The sequence below is a fragment of the Parasteatoda tepidariorum genome, chromosome 7 (genome assembly GCF_982258835.1).
Source record: "Parasteatoda tepidariorum strain Cologne lab strain chromosome 7, Ptep-v5.0, whole genome shotgun sequence".
NCBI classification, from domain to species: Eukaryota; Metazoa; Arthropoda; class Arachnida; order Araneae; family Theridiidae; genus Parasteatoda; species Parasteatoda tepidariorum.
In genome coordinates, this window is record NC_141761.1 from 84,289,870 (window position 1) to 84,303,740 (window position 13,871).

At 28.6% G+C, this 13,871-nt stretch overlaps 2 protein-coding genes across 5 annotated transcripts in view; one reads left to right on the forward strand and one right to left on the reverse strand.

Moving 5' to 3' along the window:
• LOC107441698 (uncharacterized) overlaps nt 1-13,871 on the reverse strand; it is a 109,005-nt gene that overhangs the window by 43,716 nt on the left and 51,418 nt on the right. Inside the window, exon 1 of one of the 4 annotated variants that reach the window (XM_071183220.2) lies at nt 11,961-12,028. The exons of the other annotated variants lie outside the window; for them this stretch is intronic. The gene's annotated coding sequence lies outside the window, so the exon portion shown is untranslated. Of the gene's footprint in view, nt 1-11,960; nt 12,029-13,871 lie in introns of those variants that run through there. 4 annotated transcript variants of the gene reach the window in all.
• LOC107441680 (uncharacterized) overlaps nt 13,484-13,871 on the forward strand; it is a 33,052-nt gene continuing 32,664 nt past the window's right edge. The window contains exon 1 of the mRNA XM_043047181.3: nt 13,484-13,581. The gene's annotated coding sequence lies outside the window, so the exon portion shown is untranslated. The remainder of the gene's footprint in view (nt 13,582-13,871) is intronic.

Here is a 13,871-nt window from a genome sequence, read left to right on the forward strand (position 1 = left end):
ATTTTTTTCTGTTAATGTACAAATATTTTTCCGATGAGTTTTGGATATTCTTTCTCTAATAAAAAGAGATACCATTTTGTTTTCGTTTCCATAAGAAAGAATATCAAGCATTTTTCTTTTTTAAATTTAATTAGCCACAATAAAGAAGGAACGTTGCAATGCTACGTGCTACATTAACGACGTCTCTAGAGTAACTGAATGACTGTTCATATAGAAATCGCAGGTATTAGTCTCATACAACAACGCCCCCTATAGTTCGTTGCGATCGCGAATTGTTGATCTATATGTAATCTAAATATTTATTTTTTATAACACTAACTTGAAAATTTCTGAAACACTTATTAATTACTGTTGTTTTATGTACTTTTTCTTTTTAGAAATATACTACTAAATCTAACTTTTAACAATTTAAAAAAAAAAAAAAAAAAGACTGAAATAAGTAAACTATTAACTAACCTGTGTCATCTTAAACTTTCGGGTTAATATTTGAACTTATTTTAAAAGTTTGATTTGAAACATTTCTGACAAAAACAACTTAATAGTTACGGCAGGGAGATTTAACTTTATGTGAAACATCTTTGTGCACACCATTATTTTACATTAATTGCAAATGGTAGTTAAGTTTATCTGAAAAGATTTTAAACTTGATGGCAAAGGTTGTTGTCACTGTGTGTTGTTATATTTAAATATTTCTGCCCAAAATAGAAAATTTGATATTGCAACAATATCTGCAGATTACAATATTAGTGAATTTCTTATTTAAGACTTATTCTGGTATGTAAGCAAATAAAAATTTTATAAACTTTATCATTAGTTCCTCTCTTATTTTGTTGCAAAATTTTGGTTTCGTAATTTTTATTTTTATTTTATTTATTTAAGATGAAAATTTATTCTACTCCTCTGTTGGTTTTCGATTTCTTTCAGGTCAACGGGTTCGTAGATCTGGTCTGACTTCGTCCGGCCAGAAGAGGATAAGCAACAACAACCATATATATTTTACAATAAAATGTTATTGTTGTGGTAAAACTTTCTTTTTACTTAATAATTGTATAGTTTTGATGGAATACTAAAGTTCCCTCTTGTAGCAAAATTATAATAATATCGTTCCCTCTTTTTAACACAAACTCATTTCAGGTGAGTACTATTTATAAATATTTTTCTTATGCGGCACCATAAACTAGTGTATTTCTCTATATATTGGCAACACTATAGTGCTGTATAGCGTCTCAAAGTAAATTTTAAACAACGTAAGTGCTTCACAGTAGAATTCAAGAAAAGTGGCTTGACAACTATTTTCTTTCTATTGCTAATACTACTAATGCTAAAATAGAATTTCAAATAACTGGTAAAATAAAATTTGTTTTTGGGAGAAAAAAAATTTCAACAAGTAGCTTATCATATAGAAATGTTTACTATATAAAAACCTGTACCTTTTTCCAGAGACTTTTCCTCTGTGTTAACTATTTTGTTAAAATTGTAATCAAAGAACTTTCAACTGGGGCAACAGCTGAAAGGTGAAAAAAATTTGGTTAACATATTGTTTAAAACTAATTATGCTGTTAGGATTGGAGTTGGGTTTGAAGTATTAAAATATTTAAATACTGTTGTGCTGTGCATTTGACTTGATTAACGTTAACGTTTATGTATTGTACAAGATAATTTCGAAAGGGGATTTTGCCTCTTCCCAAATGTGGCTAGTATAAAAATATCTTACAATATGTTCACTAATAAAAATTACCTAACTTCTTTATATATATATATATATATATATATATATATATAATAATAAATAAATAAATACAAGAAAACACTAAAAAAGTTAAGAAAAACAATAAGTTTCATTTCCATAAGTTCAAATTCCTTTACTAAAAATTCCTTTACTAAATAATTTCCTTTGTTAATCTATACAGTTTTTCCATGTGCAAATCCATTTCGGGCAAATCCGTGGCTAAAATTATCTACTAAAATTTTTTCTTTGTTAATTTTTCCATGTGCAAATCCATTTCGGGCAAATCCGTGTTAAAATTATCTATTAAAATTTTTTTTCTTTGATAATTTAAATAATTTTTCTATGTGCTAATCCATATCGTGCAAATCCGCTGCTAAAATTATTTGCAAAACAGGCAATTTATGTTTCTCTTTTCTATTTTATATTTTTTCTTAAATAAACATCTATCTTCTAAAACTAATTTATGATCAATTTTTAAAATTATCCAGTATAATATTACCTTGCGCACATCCATTTCGGGCCCATCCTTGGTAACTAACAAATCAAAACTCAGAATAACAAATCACTTCAGCAGTGCAGTAAGAACGACACTTTAAAACCCTCTTGTTACACTCAATTTGCGCTTTTGTTTTCATCCATTGTTTTCATATTTTGTAATCTGGCAATCTTTCTGCGAAAACATTTTTAAATCATTCTTGAAAAATATCCGTCCATGTAAGTTGTTCTGATTTTGCTACTCGCTTTATAGTCCCCCCTTTTTAATGTTTTTTCTTTTTATTTTATTTTATTATCTGTTTTTACATGTTATTTTCACTTATTTTTAATTTTTGTGATCTATTTTATTTGTTGTTATTTTTATAAAAAAAATTTTTGAGTGCTCCTCACACTATTGTATTAATATATTTTGCTTTGGCTTTATTGATACAATATCAGAAAGCACTCTGTTTTGCGGATATAATCGTGTGGGCTGAAGAAAAGATTATATCTTTTTTTTTCCGGCTTTTTTTCCGGTTTTTTAATTAACATTTCATTTTTTTTTTTAATAAACTGTTGTTAGTTATTTTTTACTTATTATTTCCCACCCCCCATTTTTTCATATGTCTATAATTTTTCTTTGTTTTATTCTTCATCTTGAACTTATATATATATGAAAGGGTCGCAGTCATGGTGAGTGTTGTTAGGCCACGCAGATAGCAGTTGGAAGGCAAAAAATATTTTAGTAGCTTCACATAGTATTTTTAAGACATTTTCTAGCAAAGGCGGAGCTCAAATTTACACTCAAAAACTGTGTGATTAAGTTTTTATCTTAGGGAAAGTAGCAAAGGAATTTCCCTCTATTTTATTATATTTGAGGGGAAAAGGGAAGTCCCAAGGATTACTATTGGTTTATGAAAGAGATCGAGCGTTTCCCACACAGAGCAAAGGGAAATATGTCCTGCTCTTAATTAAATGCATAGTTGAGCCAAAAATAGATTTAAGAACAGGATGTGGCTTTTAAAAGTGTGAGAAAGAATTTCGAATAGAATAATTAATTATCAATAAAGTAGGAGTTGTTTTATAGCAAAGAAACTAACATAACAATATATATATATATATATATAAATGCTTTAACTGCAGCTAAGAAAAAAAATCTTACAACCGGATTCTGATCTAACACATGGCTATTTTCAATTTCTGTTAGAGGAACTGAGGAAGTTTCACTTTAAAATTTCTTCATGTAAACAAATTTGATTCCGTAAAAAATTCATAGTTATATTTCAATATAACTATGAAAATATATTTATTACACAGTTGAAGTCATAACATTGCACCATATACCATCTCTATTAAAATAGTAGCTGTGTTAATTTTTCTAAATTCTAGCAATCAAATTTTAAACTTATTTTGACTGTTTGTCATTGGCATTTAAGTTTACAATAAGAGGCATTTCAAAAGTGCCATCTCATGTATTTAAAATGCTATCGAATTTACATTTTAAAAGCTCTTATTATATTAAGATAAAGTTTCTCTCTTGTGAAAATTCATTATAAAATTAAGTTTATTATATATTTAAAGTCAGTTAATTATGACATGAAAAATGAGGCTTAAAGCAAGTTAAATAAAAAAAAAATTTTAATTTAAAAAATCAAAACTCATTCTGGGCAAGGGGGAAAAGAATAGAAGTATAACGATTTATTTTTCGAAAATATGCTACGTATATGATATGATACAAATATGATATGTATATTTCGAAGAAAAACAATAAAAATTGTATTTAGATTCTTATTTTTCTCTTAAATTTAGTTAAATATTTAAATATAAAACTTATTGAGATCGTGGATGCATTTTAAAATAAATATTTAATTAGGAAAAATGTACAAAAGGAAACAGAAAGTAATATATACGATAGAAGTTTTACTTTCTATAAACTAAATTTAAATCAGTTCAATTACTGGCATTTACCGATGACATCGATGTCATAGGAAAGTCAGAGAGAGCAGTGAGAGAGGCCTTTCTGGCTCTTGAAACTTCTGCCACACATATGGGCCTTACCATCAACGAAGATAAAACTAAATTTATGGAATCTTCAGCCACAACTGTAAATCATGATCATTTATTCATAAATAGTTACACCTTTGAAAAGGTTAATGAATTCAAATACCTTGGAACAATGATCAATGACCAAAATAGCATAAAAACAGAAGTAGACAACCGAGTTAAAATGGCAAACAAGTGTTTCTTAGGACTAAGAAAGCAATGAAGATCAAGCCTAATCAGTCGAAAAACCAAAATTAAAATTTATACGACTGTTATTCTACCTTTATTGCTCTATGCAAGTGAAACATGGACACTAAACGCAGACACTCAGCGTACTCTTGGTGTTTTTGAAAGGAAAATCCTTAGAAATATTTTATGCCCAGTACAGGAAAGAGGCTGTTGGCGAATCTGATACAACTTTGAATTATATGGACTCTATGGACAGCCACAGATAGTGCAGGTCTTCCGAAGCAATAGATTTAGATGGTTTGACCATATCTAGAGAGGTCCAGAAAACAATGCAGTACGAATCGCCACCTTTAAAAATCCTTCTGGATCTCGGACCAGAGGAAGACCTCCAACTAGATGGCTCGATGACACTACTAAAGATCTCAAAGTAATAAAGATTAACAACTGGAAAAAAGTCGCGATGGATAGGAGGCGTTGGAGGCTACGCGTGGTTGAGGCATCCAAGGCCTGTAAGGGGCTGTCGTGCTGAAGAAGAAGAAACTAAATTTAAAAAATAAATAGGATAAACTAAAACTAATCATGCAGCAGGCGTATAATATTTTGCTTTATTATATAAAGCAGTTTTACACTCGGACGTGATATAAACTTGTCAATTTCGATGGCTGGTCCATTAAACAGTTTTTGCTTCAAATATAGCTCTCTCTCCAAAAAAAAAACAAAAAAAAAAAAAAAAAAAAAAAAAGAAGAAGTTATCTTAAAGAAGAAAAATTACAATTTGGTAAAGAAAAATATAAATAAATGAAATAGAACTATTGAAAAGCATGCGTCTATTTATAAGAATAACATTGATTTTTTTTTAAGTAGATTAATGCATAAATGTTTTGTTTCCATGTAAATTGTCATTCAATGTCGAAGGTTTCCATTCATTGGCAGGAGAAACATTTTTTAATCGATAGACAATGTTATTTTATCGAGAAATGGCTATTGCTAAATCGATAACACAGGCCAAAAAAATTATTCTTAATAATTGAAAAATGAATAATAAGTCAAAATATTAATAGCTAAATGCAGAATATTGGAAAATATTATTAATAGTTCATTCTTAATTGATAATTGTAAATTGTTCGAATTTCAACAAAATAATATGTAAAATAATAAAACATTATAAATAATAAAATTATAAACAAAATAATAAAATAATTTTTTTATTACAAAAGGTGAAATTTCTAATTCACGATGAACAATTAGAACAGTTATAAACGTTTTGAATTTTAAGAAGAAAAAAAAATTTTAGAACACGTTTTTTATAACAGTTAGTGAAGTTTCTTATTTACGTAGAGTTCAAAAACCAGACTTTGAATTTCAATATTAAAAGCAATAGAACATATTTTAAAGCACGGGGGGAAAATTCCATTAAAATTACCGTACGGGTATGGTAATAATATTGCAAAATATAAAAAGCATAATTATGGTGGTTAATAAAACCAAAACTTTCGGTACTTAATCCATTCAATTTTTTCGTTTACATGGTAACGGTTTACCGAGAATTCTGGTTTTTAAAATTATAGTTTCTTGTTATCACACATTTAATAAACCGAATAATTTTTTTCCCATTATCTCTATGGCATTATGATAAAATCACCTTATTATAAGACATTTATCAAATTTTATCACATATTATAAAAGCATATTTTATAGTTAAACTTTAACAGAACGCTTAGGTAAAAATAACAGAGATTTTCGGTATTCCCATACACCCAGAAAAGCGGTCAATACGATTATATTTTGATTTATATATTTAATACGATTATATATTTTATACGATTATTTATTTCATACGATTTTATACGATTATATATTTCAATATAACTATGAAAATATATTTATTACACAGTTGAAGTCATAACATTGCACCATATACCATCTCTATTAAAATAGTAGCTGTGTTAATTTTTCTAAATTCTAGCAATCAAATTTTAAACTTATTTTGACTGTTTGTCATTGGCATTTAAGTTTACAATAAGAGGCATTTCAAAAGTGCCATCTCATGTATTTAAAATGCTATCGAATTTACATTTTAAAAGCTCTTATTATATTAAGATAAAGTTTCTCTCTTGTGAAAATTCATTATAAAATTAAGTTTATTATATATTTAAAGTCAGTTAATTATGACATGAAAAATGAGGCTTAAAGCAAGTTAAATAAAAAAAAAATTTTAATTTAAAAAATCAAAACTCATTCTGGGCAAGGGGGAAAAGAATAGAAGTATAACGATTTATTTTTCGAAAATATGCTACGTATATGATATGATACAAATATGATATGTATATTTCGAAGAAAAACAATAAAAATTGTATTTAGATTCTTATTTTTCTCTTAAATTTAGTTAAATATTTAAATATAAAACTTATTGAGATCGTGGATGCATTTTAAAATAAATATTTAATTAGGAAAAATGTACAAAAGGAAACAGAAAGTAATATATACGATAGAAGTTTTACTTTCTATAAACTAAATTTAAATCAGTTCAATTACTGGCATTTACCGATGACATCGATGTCATAGGAAAGTCAGAGAGAGCAGTGAGAGAGGCCTTTCTGGCTCTTGAAACTTCTGCCACACATATGGGCCTTACCATCAACGAAGATAAAACTAAATTTATGGAATCTTCAGCCACAACTGTAAATCATGATCATTTATTCATAAATAGTTACACCTTTGAAAAGGTTAATGAATTCAAATACCTTGGAACAATGATCAATGACCAAAATAGCATAAAAACAGAAGTAGACAACCGAGTTAAAATGGCAAACAAGTGTTTCTTAGGACTAAGAAAGCAATGAAGATCAAGCCTAATCAGTCGAAAAACCAAAATTAAAATTTATACGACTGTTATTCTACCTTTATTGCTCTATGCAAGTGAAACATGGACACTAAACGCAGACACTCAGCGTACTCTTGGTGTTTTTGAAAGGAAAATCCTTAGAAATATTTTATGCCCAGTACAGGAAAGAGGCTGTTGGCGAATCTGATACAACTTTGAATTATATGGACTCTATGGACAGCCACAGATAGTGCAGGTCTTCCGAAGCAATAGATTTAGATGGTTTGACCATATCTAGAGAGGTCCAGAAAACAATGCAGTACGAATCGCCACCTTTAAAAATCCTTCTGGATCTCGGACCAGAGGAAGACCTCCAACTAGATGGCTCGATGACACTACTAAAGATCTCAAAGTAATAAAGATTAACAACTGGAAAAAAGTCGCGATGGATAGGAGGCGTTGGAGGCTACGCGTGGTTGAGGCATCCAAGGCCTGTAAGGGGCTGTCGTGCTGAAGAAGAAGAAACTAAATTTAAAAAATAAATAGGATAAACTAAAACTAATCATGCAGCAGGCGTATAATATTTTGCTTTATTATATAAAGCAGTTTTACACTCGGACGTGATATAAACTTGTCAATTTCGATGGCTGGTCCATTAAACAGTTTTTGCTTCAAATATAGCTCTCTCTCCAAAAAAAAAACAAAAAAAAAAAAAAAAAAAAAAAAGAAGAAGAAGAAGAAAGAAATCCGGTGAAGGAAACGAAAAGTTTCCCGGCCAATAGACAAAAATGGTGGGGGAAAAATAATGAGCGAAATAACATAAATAAACAGAAGTAAAGAAAAAATGTAATGAGCAAAATTGAAAAAAAAATGTTTTTTTTCTTCATTTTTTTATTTTTTTATTTCCAATGAGCTGCACAATCGATCTTGCCGATGAGCAGACCTAGTGCGTTCTCCAGAGGTGGTATCCACTCTTTCAGGACCACCACAATGGGTGAGATACCGTTGGTCATGTTAATTTGGACGTCTAGTTTCTGCCACACTAGATGGCAGCACCGAGACTCTATTTGGATGCTAAAGTGCACTAGGAATTTAATTTTGCCGTAAATGCCAAGTGCCAATAAGGCAATCCAGGAATCTTTTACATGCTGCATAATCCTACGACATGGCCACTGAGGATTTTCTGCATCCCGAAAATCCGGTGCCTAGGCCGGGGATCGAACCCGCAGACTTGGACTCAGAAGGCCGACGACAAACCAAACTAAAAAAACTTAAACTAAAAAAACAAAAATAAGTGGTATTCGTTCGTCGAATTTTATCACTTATTAAATTCTGGAAAGGGAGTAACTTGGCGTAACTACCGCTATAATTAATTACCAAATCCATTTAATATTTTACTGAAGGAATTTGTATAAATTTTTATTTGTAAATTTCGGAGTAAGTGAAAAATCACGTTTTAGAGCAAATGACATTTCCGCGCCCAACTCACTCTTGGCTTTAGGATTCGTCGTGCTTTTTTGTTACAATAAGAAGGGTATAGTTTAAAACTATGACGTCCTACATTAAGTGTCGCTGTGTTCCAATCCTGAGACTCGTCTAAATTTCTAAATCTTTCCCATGCTCCCGGTTATTTTTAAAAATTACTCACATCTGGTAAACGAAATCCCCCCCAAGTGATTATTATTTATAAATTTACTTTTTTTCCACAAAGTACTTCTTATTTGAACACAAAGTTATCTTAAAGAAGAAAAATTACAATTTGGTAAAGAAAAATATAAATAAATGAAATAGAACTATTGAAAAGCATGCGTCTATTTATAAGAATAACATTGATTTTTTTTTAAGTAGATTAATGCATAAATGTTTTGTTTCCATGTAAATTGTCATTCAATGTCGAAGGTTTCCATTCATTGGCAGGAGAAACATTTTTTAATCGATAGACAATGTTATTTTATCGAGAAATGGCTATTGCTAAATCGATAACACAGGCCAAAAAAATTATTCTTAATAATTGAAAAATGAATAATAAGTCAAAATATTAATAGCTAAATGCAGAATATTGGAAAATATTATTAATAGTTCATTCTTAATTGATAATTGTAAATTGTTCGAATTTCAACAAAATAATATGTAAAATAATAAAACATTATAAATAATAAAATTATAAACAAAATAATAAAATAATTTTTTTATTACAAAAGGTGAAATTTCTAATTCACGATGAACAATTAGAACAGTTATAAACGTTTTGAATTTTAAGAAGAAAAAAAAATTTTAGAACACGTTTTTTATAACAGTTAGTGAAGTTTCTTATTTACGTAGAGTTCAAAAACCAGACTTTGAATTTCAATATTAAAAGCAATAGAACATATTTTAAAGCACGGGGGGAAAATTCCATTAAAATTACCGTACGGGTATGGTAATAATATTGCAAAATATAAAAAGCATAATTATGGTGGTTAATAAAACCAAAACTTTCGGTACTTAATCCATTCAATTTTTTCGTTTACATGGTAACGGTTTACCGAGAATTCTGGTTTTTAAAATTATAGTTTCTTGTTATCACACATTTAATAAACCGAATAATTTTTTTCCCATTATCTCTATGGCATTATGATAAAATCACCTTATTATAAGACATTTATCAAATTTTATCACATATTATAAAAGCATATTTTATAGTTAAACTTTAACAGAACGCTTAGGTAAAAATAACAGAGATTTTCGGTATTCCCATACACCCAGAAAAGCGGTCAATACGATTATATTTTGATTTATATATTTAATACGATTATATATTTTATACGATTATTTATTTCATACGATTTTATACGATTATATATTTCAATATAACTATATTTTGATAGTTTTGACCATGTTTCCATGTTGATCATGATATGTTTCCATGATTCTCAGTGTGATGTGCATTATGAACAACTATAAATTCCTTAAATATCAACAGGATAATAGGAAAAATAATAGGAAAACAAATTTTATAACAATATGTGAAAATCATAATTTACTATGCAAATGCTTTGATTTTCAAGATATGAAAAATACTTCTTCAACAAGATAACAATAATAGGAAAGCAAGTATTTTAATAGAATATATAAAATTTCTAATTTAAAATGAGTATTAAATAAGAACATGCTTTAAATTTCAAAAATAAATAAATAAATGAAACTAATAAGCGAACACATTTTATATATTATACAGGAAAATCCTAATCTTAGTGTAGCAACAACGATAGAAGCTTTGCGGTACATTTAAATATTTTGTGGTATAACTAAATAATTCTAACCGATAAAAATTTTCTTTACTTATATTTATTTATACATATATCGCTTTAAAAACCTCATTAAAGGGTATATATTGTAAAAATGCAGACATTTGTCAGACAGTCTGTTGGAGCCAGGATGACGCTTGCCCCAAATATCGATTTTATTCAGAAGAAAACGTCTTCCTCTAAAAGCAGGAAACACTATACAAATTCACTAAAGTAATCACTTTCATAATTATTGTTTATCTTCACAACTGAAATATTCAACCTATCACATTCTTTATATTGTTAAATTAAAAAAATAATGAAATTAAAGAATTATAAGATATTTATATAAAGAAAAATATTCACTATTTTTAGTTAAAAAATATGGTTATTCAAATGAACTATTAATGTTTTGACCGACACACTGAGAAAAATACGGTCAATATTACTAGAATATGATAAACTTTACCGTTTGCTGGCTCTATGGGAACACCAAAAAGGTCAGTAATTTTTTACGGAAAAACTTTGGTAAAATTAGCAATAAAATATGGTTTTATAATCTGTGATAATTTTTTTTTACTAGAAACGTCATTACCATACAAGGCGGTAATTTTTCTAAAAAACATTTTTTTCCTCACAATATAAAAATTTCAATACTGGAAAGTAAACTTTACCGAATAAATGCTTTTTGTGCCATGTTCTATGATATCATGATAAAATCCAGAATTTTACGTCATTTATCAAATTTTATCACATATAACAAAAACCATATTTTAATTTTACCAAAATCATCACCAAAGCGTTTCAATAAAATAAAAAAAACGAGCTTTCTGGCGTTAGCGTCGAGCTAGAAATACGATAAATTTTACCATATACTGACACTTTTTTTTTCTCAATGCGGTTTTAACTGGTTTTTAACGGAAAAAAAGTGCTTAAATTGATTTTTTCGCTGTAAAATCCGAGTCATTGATATGCATTTAAAAACATTAAAAAAGAAACCATTAGTCCCAAATTTTATATAGGAATACGTAACAAATTTATTACTTCTTTTCTTGATTTTTATCCATATCAAAGCCTGAAAGTAACAACTAAACTTTAAGCCTTGTGCAGTTTTTACTTATTAAAAACATATCCTTTAGTGTCATCAAAATGAAGTTTCAAAAATGCTTATGGTTAGTTGAAAAAAAAATTTTTTAACTAACAATTTTTTTGGTTGGATTGACTCATTAGTTTTCTATCCTACTGCAAGAAAACAGAATCGTTTCAGCGAACGAAAAACAGAAACAGGAATGTGCTCAAAAGATTAAGTTACTTAACTATCAATTATGATTATAGATCATAATCATCAAAAAATGGCATTTTAAATTCTGTAATGAAACTGGCCTTGAAGGAAACGAAGACTAGTAATAGTAATAGAAAGGCTACTTTAACTTACATACAAGTAACGCTGAGCTAAGTTCTTATTCATACACGGAAGAGATTAAATACGATACGAATTCTGCTCCACGGCTCTCACCTGATCACTGATCTGACGTAAAATATTCTCAGTGGTTCACAGATAATGGATTCGAACACCTTTTAGATTTAAAGGAGTTCCGCGAGTTAGCACTTTTTATAACCAGTAATGAGTTTTGACACCTCTGATTATATTTAGATACAACTATAATTGATAATTTATTGAATCTTTTGATTGCCTGTAAGAAATTATTTCAAATGAAATAGAAATGGCAATTTTTAAAAGAAAATATAATATTTCTAGTATAATGAATAAATTATGAAAAGAGGAAGCATTTATAAAATACTGTATTTAGTATTTCCTATCAATCTTTTTAAATCAATCAAAATTTCAATTTTCAAATCAAATTAAATTCTTTAATCAAGAAATATGTTTTCCTAATAACCATTTTTCTTATAACCAAGCATTTATTTTATGTTTTTATTTTAAAGTTAATCATAATTCGGCTAATTATATTTATTTTCAACTTATGTATGCGTTACCGTGAATGACGGAACCCAAGAGAATGTCGACTTTCGCCGGTGAATGTCAACAATCACATAGTCGCTTTGGTGAATGTCCGAAATATTTGTTACCTCCTATTTGATATTAATTTATTCGTATTATATTTATTCGATATTTTAATATCTGTTAAGGATAGATTGGGAAAAACATCAGTGTTCGGAGTACCACCGGTTAAATGCATACCGGGCAGTGGCACTGAACCTTAAAAAAACATCAGTGTAGTATACATATCAGTATACTAACATTGTGCACCGGGCAACTGTATACTGGGCAGTGGCACTTAAATAGAACTAGTATATATTTTGAACATTTACCAAGGCGACTATGTAATTGTCAACATTCACCATATTATATTTCAATTTATAGATTGCAAAACCAATTTTATTTAGATAAATTGCAAATTAAATTAAAAAGATGATTAAAAAGAAATCATTGTACTTGTATATTGGTCTAGTTTATAATAAAATATTTATACACATTCACTAGTGTGTGTGATTTTCATATCTAGTCAATCCCCATAATGTTTTAATACATTTTCAATATTTTGTCTAAATTTTCTTGTTAAGATTTATTTCTTCAACTTTTTTGATGTAAAAATTAATTTTAATTAATTAATTTTAATTAAAAGAGTTTTATAATAGTATATAAAAAATATAAACGTTTAATTTAAAATTAATATGATTTTATTATTGGATTCACTGAAAATTTAAAAAAAAAAAAAACGTTTGGCCGAAATCGACTACCGAACAGTTCAACTACCGAATCTACTGATTTTATCTGTCGGCTCCTAAAATTTTAAGCTACAACCCCTCTTTCTGGTGAAGTGGACACAAAAGATTTCGTTATTTTCAAACAGAGACACATGCAGAGTTGGCTATCAATTCGGTTTTTTGTTGTCCTTGAGACATAATTTAATTTTCACGAAATAATTTGTTTATCAACTAGTCTGCCGCTGGCGGCGTTGCGGTTCTGGGCGGGACACGAAAGTCGCTTGCACATCTTTTTCGGCCGCCAGTATAGAAGGAACTTTGAGAATGTGAGTTGTCTCTACATAATTCTCTCGCGAACTTCTCTCTCTCTTTCTTTCTCTCTCTCTCTCTCTAGATAATATTTTAGAATTCCTAAATATGTTTATTGAAAATAAAAAGGAAAATGTAAAATATTTCAGTCACCCTTTATTCTTTATCGTTTTCTCGATCCTCGTTTTAAAAGCGTTTACAGAGCATGCGCTATTTTCTAGGACATGCGCTCTTCAGTATCTTAAAAAAATATCTGAAATGAAAGAGGGATGTTTAAAAATGGTTGTTCATATATCTCACGAACTTT